This window comes from Mytilus trossulus, chromosome 2, assembly GCF_036588685.1.
Source record: "Mytilus trossulus isolate FHL-02 chromosome 2, PNRI_Mtr1.1.1.hap1, whole genome shotgun sequence".
NCBI classification, from domain to species: domain Eukaryota; kingdom Metazoa; phylum Mollusca; class Bivalvia; order Mytilida; family Mytilidae; genus Mytilus; species Mytilus trossulus.
Window position 1 is genome coordinate 41,586,796 of NC_086374.1, and position 10,534 is coordinate 41,597,329.

Genomic DNA, 10,534 nt, shown 5'->3' on the forward strand with positions numbered 1-10,534 from the left:
CATCTATTCCATACAATTTTTACACATTTTTTGGAATTTTTTCTTGAGTAACATAATGGAAGGGCAGACATGAAAATTACTGAACTAATAGATTGATATGTTTTCCGTCCGTGGTAATTTTTTTCAAAAAAATCGAGGGTTATGCATTTTCTTCATCCAACTTGATATCTAATTGTTCTGCTTAACTTTGTACTAGATAAAATGAAAACTTATGCAAATGGTGTTTTAAAAAATAAAACAACTCATAATTGAGAAGAAAATTGTAATTTTGTTTGCTTCTATAAACTTTTAAAATTTTTGTCACTATAGTAAACAATTCAATACATTAAACATTTATCACCTTCTCTAACAAAGAGCTTCAATTCTTCTGTTCTATTTCAACCTGGTTTCCGACTGAAACACTACTTTCAGACTACAATTAAAAACGCAATCGATCTAACCTTTTTACCCGTAAAACTGTAAACATTGTATATAAATAGAACTGATTTATCAAATTCATGAGTTGATACACTGATACACACACATGAAACAAAAATTGGATAAAGTTATTGAATCACTAGTTAAAATTTTGATACTGGCGTTATTGCAGTTTTCTTTAGTTTTGAAAAACATAACTGGAGCAACAAAGTTACAACACAACGCAGGAAATACTGCTGTTCTGCAAAGAAAATAAATCAACATAAGAAAAGAAGACACAGATTTCTCAAATCTTTTCTACGGAGAAGACAACATGTTTTCAGTTTGTTTTAATGGTCTTTAAACAGAGAAATGTGGGTTAAACAACGAACCTCTGATATAGTTTTGCCGCTATACATACGCAGTGGTCTCGCTAGCCCAAAATAGAAGGGCGCCGCGCCCTGGGTGCCCTCAGCCGCGCCCTGGGTGCCTTCATCCGCGCCCTTCTGCCCTGACGTCTTTTTCCAAAATTATCTTGTGCCGTTTTGATAAAATTTGGTTTCATCGATTTCTGATCTCCAAGTTAATTACATAATTATATGACACCTGTGTGATTGCCCCCAGGTTAATCATGTCATTACAATCAATTACAATGATAAAGACTTCAAAGGTGTTAATAACTAGGTAATTTAATTAGGACAATGTTGTTTTTGTCATACTTTTGATGAATGTGTCAGCGAGTGTGTTAAGCTTGGGTCGGCATTTACGATCTCCAAGTCACAATGGAAGAGTGTATAAATGAAGACTTTCATGACTTTAGAATTGAATTTAAGTCATCAAAATAAAACTATTTCTTTTAATACAGAAATGCCTTCCATCTCAACTTGTTAGCGACAAGCACAGTTTTTAATTTATAACGCAAACGTGGTGGAAATTGATTTTGGAGTTACTTCCCCTGTTTTAGCTTATTACAAATTTGTGCTCTAAAAATATTATCTAGTATAAAAAAAAGGAATAAATTACTAATTGAATATGTAATAACATAATAATGTTACCTTAAAGATATTAACTGTCTTTGAACATATCAAAAAAAAAATTTGCAATTTCTACTTGATAATTATACCTTTAGCAATTCTTGTTCCACCATTTGTCTTAATTGTAGATCTTCTCTTGCTTTATCATTTTTGTATATTTTAGTTTCTTTTGATCTATTTATAAGTTTTAAAATATAAGACAAAAACGCTAAAAAATTGTACATTTCAGCATCAAAGTAGCCCGTGTCACTCACCTGATATTTTTGTTTACATATAATGATTGCACTGGCTACAGTTACAAGGAAATGTAACAATAATAATAACATTATTGTTATTTTTTTTAACAATACACTATTCAAAACTTAAATAAGATTTATTTAACACAAAAAATAATGCTGTCTCACTTTATAATGAGACAATGACAACAAATATACTTATAGGAATACACTTGCCAAAACTTGATTACAAAGTTATTAAACACAAAACCAATAAAAATTGGGCGCGAACATGTAGTGTGCGAACGGACTTTGGGTGCGAATATATGTAGGGTGCAAAAGTGAAAGGGGGCGAACATGAGTGGGTGCGAACGTGAATGGGCGCGAACAGACCCAGATTCCCAGTGCCTATAATGATACCACATAATTTTAAACACTTGTTTTTAAAATTAAGTCTTATCTGTATATAAAGATTTTAAATCTTAAGTGCTCTTAGACCGCGTTCACGCTAGTATTTTCATCGTTCTAATTTGAATCAATCTAAATAAAACCAGTTAGCGTTCACATTATCTTTAATCATAACTATCTCTATTGGTCTAATCTAAACCCAGTCAGGAGACTACTTTTGTCAAAATTATCTCCCCATTAGGCCAGTTCATTTTCACAATCATAGAAATGGAAGCCATTGAAGGGATGACGAGCTACCAATTTTGCTCTTGGAAAACGATAAATTTATCCACATTGCACCATTACGGTTCTTATATGTCAGTTGTATTTTAAAAGACAAATGTATCAACTAGCTAGTGAGCATCAGTTAACCCTTTCGCCGACGAGTCACGGTTTACCGAGATTCACGCTTCAGACAGCTGACGATGAGTCCCGTTTTACCGGGATCGGAATACTTCTTTTATATTTCCCGCTTAAACAGTGCAAACAGGAGTTATCTTTCTTTGATGAATAACCCGGATGAAGTGTAAACATGGCACTTCCATTTGTTGAAAACCGTGTCAAAATCAGAGGAAATTTACGGAATTTAGGATAATTTGAAATGAGGGAACATTTTTTTAGAAAGAATATGAAAGAATTGAAGCCAAACTAGTATATTTTTTTTACATAAAATGTCGTTTTATGTACAAAACACTTGGAATGGACATCGATCAGTGGGAGGAATATGTACAGCCTCATAAAAATTTTAAAATTTTGCCGTTTTGGGTTAAAAAATTACAATTTGGGGTGAAAGAGCCAAATTTTGAGAATTTCACCTAGATAATGCCGAAAATTCGGAAATTTAGAAAAATTTGTCAAAACATGAACAAAACTGTGAACATGGTCTAAGTGAATGAAATAAATACACATATAATTATAAACAAGTTTTTATTGACATTCATTATGAAGATCTCCTACTTGAGTAATAGTAGCCAGGGAAGCCATTGTCTCAGAGTAGCTTCTGTCTGGGCAGCAATCGGTGAAAGGGTTAATGATCTTGTCTGCATTGATTCAAATTAAAACTATTGTCTGATCGGTTGTCAGGTGGAATTTTCGAAAATTCATAAACATTTTAAAAAAATCTAATTAAATATTTCATGGAAGTGCAGACTAGATTTTTTTAGTGTATGAAGACTATAAACCCTAGTTTATCACACACAAAAAAAATAGAATTTTTTGAAGATATGCATTTTCATCATCCAACTTGAAAGACAGTCTTCAAGTACTTTCAGAAAAATCAAAGAGCTGAATAGCTCTGAGGGGAAAGACGGCCCTTGTTTCTATTTAATTATGTTTTTGGAAAGGGGGGTATCTTTTGATAGTTTTCATATGAAGAATGAAAAAGAGAACAGCTAGAACATGTAGAAAGGTTGACAATATTGAAATCAATTGTTGTTTATGTAATTTCATTTCCTTAGTTTAGGATTCAATTTGGACCAATGGAAGAGATCTGCATCTTCTAAATCTAAACATTTGATTAAAGTTGATAGCTAATTATCTAAAACTCAACTGAATTCTGTCATTTCACAACAACTACAATATTTTTTGAAATCTTGATTGTGTACCACTGAACTGCAGGCTAGGGCCATTTTCCATTTTTTGTGACAGTACTCTTGGATTTTTAAGTTTTTTCTTTAGAAAATGTGGACTGAAAAATCTATTCAGTTTTAAATTTCCATTGTTAAAGTTCCGAGTTACAATTCTCATCACAGGGAAACAGGTACTATAAAAATAAATAAACAATATGAGTGATGTAAACTGTGTGAAGCTTGTTTCTAAATCTTAATTTTGAAATATTTGTAAATAATAAATATGTTTAAACTACAAAATGCAATTTTTTTAATTTTTTTTTAACATTACCATGATTATGTAGGTACACAAAAATTTAGTTTTAATAGAAGACTACTAATCCTATGAAATGTCACATTTGAAGTGTTTAAATACATTAACTTTTATTTTAGTGGATAATTACTCAATTGAGGTGCTCCTGAATTGGAGGAAGATTCTCAGAATTTTTACAGAAAAAAGTGGTCTCACTAATTAGCGACAAGAAGAATATTTTTTTCTTGTCGCTAAATAGTCTTCTTGACGCTTCTTGTCTCTGATTAGTGAGACCCGAAAAAAGTAATAAAATCGTTTCTTTCCCCTGTCTCATGTAACCCCGCGATCTTTGTTTATTTTGAAAGTTGTTGACCTACAAATTAAAGTATTGTATGTTGATGTTTAAATCATCTACAGTAAACAATATTATGTTTAGATTTAACAAATACAAATTTGTAATTAGTGCACGATCTCTAAGAATGATATAAATAACCAGTGAACTGGTGAAGGATATCCTTGCTTCTTCCAAGAATGACGTCACTATAAAATACAATGTAGGTTGGATATATTTAGAATATCTCGTCATGCTAATTTTTCCGGATTGTAAAATAAACGTAAATAGTGTAAAGGAGAGTTCAAGATACATGTACGATAATTTCGTGAGAAACAGAAGGGAAATGTGTAAAAACGTGTTTAAAGTCAAACTATTCATTTCTGAGTCTGCTTCTCTTCAATCTAAGTAAGATTTGTTGTGGGGTTTTCCACACTATAACATGTATAAAAACAAAATGAATGATGTGAGGGAGTGTCACTCTGGTCAACCCCATAGGGGATTAACGGCTAAAAGCCGTCTTTCCCCAAAAATAGCTATTTGAACACACCTTCTCTGTTTTTGTGACTCATTAGATAGGAATTTCACTTGACCCATATGTTTCGTCTTATAGTACTGTGATCTTTTAGTGTTATAAAGTCAACCTGTAGCTTTGTACGATATCAAGACAAAATATTCAACTCAAACACACCCTACCATAAAAAGGTGCACTCAATTTCATCTATTCCATACAATTTTTACACATTTTTTGGAATTTTTTCTTGAGTAACATAATGGAAGGGCAGACATGAAAATTACTGAACTAATAGATTGATATGTTTTCCGTCCGTGGTAATTTTTTTCAAAAAAATCGAGGGTTATGCATTTTCTTCATCCAACTTGATATCTAATTGTTCTGCTTAACTTTGTACTAGATAAAATGAAAACTTATGCAAATGGTGTTTTAAAAAATAAAACAACTCATAATTGAGAAGAAAATTGTAATTTTGTTTGCTTCTATAAACTTTTAAAATTTTTGTCACTATAGTAAACAATTCAATACATTAAACATTTATCACCTTCTCTAACAAAGAGCTTCAATTCTTCTGTTCTATTTCAACCTGGTTTCCGACTGAAACACTACTTTCAGACTACAATTAAAAACGCAATCGATCTAACCTTTTTACCCGTAAAACTGTAAACATTGTATATAAATAGAACTGATTTATCAAATTCATGAGTTGATACACTGATACACACACATGAAACAAAAATTGGATAAAGTTATTGAATCACTAGTTAAAATTTTGATACTGGCGTTATTGCAGTTTTCTTTAGTTTTGAAAAACATAACTGGAGCAACAAAGTTACAACACAACGCAGGAAATACTGCTGTTCTGCAAAGAAAATAAATCAACATAAGAAAAGAAGACACAGATTTCTCAAATCTTTTCTACGGAGAAGACAACATGTTTTCAGTTTGTTTTAATGGTCTTTAAACAGAGAAATGTGGGTTAAACAACGAACCTCTGATATAGTTTTGCCGCTATACATACGCAGTGGTCTCGCTAGCCCAAAATAGAAGGGCGCCGCGCCCTGGGTGCCCTCAGCCGCGCCCTGGGTGCCTTCATCCGCGCCCTTCTGCCCTGACGTCTTTTTCCAAAATTATCTTGTGCCGTTTTGATAAAATTTTGTTTCATCGATTTCTGATCTCCAAGTTAATTACATAATTATATGACACCTGTGTGATTGCCCCCAGGTTAATCATGTCATTACAATCAATTACAATGATAAAGACTTCAAAGGTGTTAATAACTAGGTAATTTAATTAGGACAATGTTGTTTTTGTCATACTTTTGATGAATGTGTCAGCGAGTGTGTTAAGCTTGGGTCGGCATTTACGATCTCCAAGTCACAATGGAAGAGTGTATAAATGAAGACTTTCATGACTTTAGAATTGAATTTAAGTCATCAAAATAAAACTATTTCTTTTAATACAGAAATGCCTTCCATCTCAACTTGTTAGCGACAAGCACAGTTTTTAATTTATAACGCAAACGTGGTGGAAATTGATTTTGGAGTTACTTCCCCTGTTTTAGCTTATTACAAATTTGTGCTCTAAAAATATTATCTAGTATAAAAAAAAGGAATAAATTACTAATTGAATATGTAATAACATAATAATGTTACCTTAAAGATATTAACTGTCTTTGAACATATCAAAAAAAAAATTTGCAATTTCTACTTGATAATTATACCTTTAGCAATTCTTGTTCTAAACATTGTTAAAAAAAGAGGGACGAAAGATACCAAAGGAACAGTCAAACTCGTAAATCTAAAACAAACTGACAACGCCATGGCTAAAAATGAAAAAGACAAACAGAAAAACAATAGTACACATGACACAACATAGAAAACTAAAGAATAAACAACACGAACCCCACCAAAAACTAGGGGTGATCTCAGGTGCTCCGGAAGGGTAAGCAGATCCTGCTCCACATGCGGCACCCGTCGTGTTGCTTATGTGATTACAAATCCGGTAAATAGTCTAATTCGGTAGGTCAAATTCATGAAAGGGAAGGGGATTGTAGTTACGACGTAAGGAACATATCCGATATCATTTGTGAAACGGTTATTCCATAACGGTCAACCAACTCGTGATGGCGTCCGTAAAATTTACGAAGGGATGATTTCAACTTCACCATTTGGAACTCTTGGTTTAATAGCTTCCTTGTGAGCAGTAACCCTCTATCAAGAAAATCATGATAGGAAATGCAAGCACGGGAATATCGTATCAATTGGGAGATATATACCCCGTATGCAGGTGCTGCTGGAATGTTGCTACTTAGAAATGGAAAGTTCACAATTGGAAAGCTGAAATCATCTCTTTTGTCGTAAAGTTTTGTCTTCAACCGACCCTCATTGTCAATTTCTAGATGTAAGTCAAGATATGAAGCCGACTTAACTGTATCTGTAGTATCCTTTATCTCCAATTCGATGGGATAGATGCGATCCACATAGTCACCAAATTTTGAATTGTTTAGTGAAAGAACGTCATCTATATAGCGGAAAGTAGAGTTAGAGGATATTGCTATTAAATAAGTAATGCTCAAATAAGCAGGGTAGAAGATACATTTTATATAGATAAAAAAATAAACCAACATATTTTATGATAATGGGTAGAGTAAAGTTAAACTGTTAAAACATAATATGATGAGGAAGATATACTATATCATTCATAACTACACAATGAAATAAAGACTGTAGTTGAAAAGCATCTTAATTTAAAAAAAAACCAAACATACACAGTAAAAAAAAAAGAGATTCGTTAACTCGTGATACACACAGAAACGTAAACAAAAAAAATAAGCAGTGCCTTTTCTTATCATAAAAAGTGCCCTGCCCTCCACTGGCACCCTGCCCCTTTTGATTTCTAGCTAGAGCACTGCATACGCATACGTTATTTTCAATTCAATCGTACTAGTTTAAACTGATCTCTGCATTCACATTTAAAGTAAGATCGGTTTACTTAAGATCGAATCAAACTAAACTACCTCTTTTGGTGATTTAGTTTAGACCGATTGAAGATCGATTCAAAGCTTTCACATAAGCCCTTTAACCGATCTAAAGTGAACCGGTCTAGTTTAAATCTATAAAAATATCCTTGTGTGAACTGGGTCTTATACACTGTAAATATGTGTGTAAATATACTGATTTTAACCTCCTAATATCCCCCAAAAGATCATTTAATGAACACATAATAAAATTACGATGGTTCAACCCTTTTCATTTAGTAATATAGATATTGATTTTACTAGATTTTAACATCACCCATAAATGTGCCTAAATACCAAATGTGTAACATGAAAAATGTAACAGGTGCCACATGTAGAACAGATTCTACTTACATGTACCACAGGAGTTTGAAATCCTATCAATAGGATTTCAAACTCCTGTGCATGTACTATCCTTCCAGTATCCAGGTGTTATGATAAGTCGTTATACTAAGGCTATTTTTTTCTTATTTTTTCTGTAGACTTAGCTTTAATTTTTTATAACCATGCATTGGCAAGCTTGATAACTCGTAATTGTTTGTCAGTAACTAAATGTACGATGATGTCCCATATGGAACCTTCTGACCTTGTTTGTTTACATTAAAATTTCAATGGCGACAAAATCATGTGATGTCAATTCGTTATATCCAATAAAATTGCTCTACTGTCAATTAGGGGATTTTTCAGTCTACAGCAATTACGTTATTTCTTTCTGGGATATTGCTTCAAAATAGTTTGCAATAGTTCTGGGTTTTATTCAACAGGAAAACTCTTTTTTTGCCATCCCTTTTGACATCAAGGGAATTTTGTATGAATATTTACCTACAGTCATGATGGTCAGAATATCGATTTTTTTTTTTGAATAAAAAGAAAATTCTATGAAAAATAAATGTAAATTGTTTCTTATTAACCAACTCTATATGCCTGTTCAAAATTATGGCTTGGACATCGTTTTTTCATATAGTTTTCCTTTCATTTTGGTTGGGCTTTTTTCGCGGGAAAATCGAGAAAGAGGTAAGGAGCATGTCATTTTTAAATTCCTAAAAATACGATTTGCTTGACCTGTATTGCCTGCCACAAGATTGATGACGCTGAATGGAATGTACACAAATGAATGGAGGCCGGAAATGGGATTTTGTGAAGTTCTAGAATGTTTTTAAATATTCGGAAGTTGGGATTGAAACGGGCATTAGAAAAATGGCATTTTTTGGAAATAATTGAGAACAACAATGAAAACTTACCTTTATAAATGTTTTTTTATTCAAAAGTGCAGAAAAAACGTATTTTGCACTGTTTTTCTACGCCAGAAGTACCGTAGAGACATCAATGCGGGGTTTCCCCGTGTGTTAAGTTAAAACACAAATACCTAACGAACTGACAAGATGAACGATCTTAGACTACACTTGATATATCGCCTGTGTCTGTGTACGTACATCGATGGGATTTGTGTTGCTCACTACCAGCAAAATTTTGTTGATTTACTTGAAGCATATTTACGTGTAAAATTATGAAAAATTAACATTATTTCCGGTATACTGAAAATCAAAACAAATATGATTTTTTGGCGCAATAAAATTATCTCCCCTGACCGCGTGTTTACAAATGATGTGGTCAATGCACATGTAAATGCATCTATATTGACAATAGTGCAAAAATCAGTATCAAAAACATATCAAGTTAAACAAATACAGAACCAATAACAAACGGACTTACTTCTTCTTTCAGTTCTTGAGTATTTTTAAAGAATGTTTTCACAGCTAACTCGGCAAACTTTCCTGATACATCTAATTACCCTGCTAAGAAGTTAAAAAAGTATGCGATGCCATCATCCGTTATTAATTACTTTTCAAGTATAGATGAACTTGAACTAAGAAGTAGTCTCAGACTTTTAGTACTTCTAGTGACAAATAAAAATGTATACCCTCAGTGTATGCCATTTAAAAAAAGATGATATCAAAACAAAGTATATTTTGTTTACTTCTGTTTGCCCATTAAAATACACTAATTTTAAGTTTCTTCTGGGCTATTGTTCCAAGGATTTGTATAGACTTATAATACAAGTGTTGCTAATCTATACCGAAATCATTCCCCATTTCCATTCTCAATAGAGGAAAATTACTAATAACGGTCCTGACCGATATGAAACGGCTATATTCTTTTTTTTTTATATTATTATTATTATTATTGTTATAGACAGGATAGACTTCACATTCGATACCAAAGGAAAAAAGAAACATTTAATTAATACAAAAATATTACAAACAAGAAACAAACAATTGAATAAAATGAAAGACGAAATAAATAACATCAGAGCAAAACATCAAAAAGACATATTCCTTATTGGTGGCGATTTCAACTTACCCGATATCAACTGGGCAGAACAAACTATAGACCATAGACAGTATCCCACCAGAACCAACCAGGCATTCTTGGAACTTGTAGCAAGAAGTATATGGAAGAGGTCAGTTCAGACTATAGAGATAATGCAAAGAAATTCTGGTCTTATGTCAAGAGCAAAGGTCAGGAGTGGACAGGAGTGGCACCGCTAAAAAACAAAATGGGATTTCTGCAAAGTGACAACAAGAGTAAAGCTGACATTTTAAACGACCAATTCCAGTCAGTATTTACCAAAGAAAACCTAAATAACTTTCCGGATAAAGGAAAAAGTCCATACTCCACCATGAAGGACATAAAAATTAGTACCAACGGAGTCCACAA

General features: G+C 32.7%; 1 protein-coding gene across 1 annotated transcript in view; it reads right to left on the bottom strand.

The window, feature by feature from the left end:
- LOC134707267 (transcriptional protein SWT1-like) overlaps positions 1–9,610 on the bottom strand; it is a 63,032-nt gene extending 53,422 nt beyond the window's left edge. Inside the window, exon 1 of the mRNA XM_063566889.1 lies at positions 9,530–9,610. The gene's annotated coding sequence lies outside the window, so the exon portion shown is untranslated. The remainder of the gene's footprint in view (positions 1–9,529) is intronic.
- Positions 9,611–10,534: the final 924 nt, after the last annotated feature.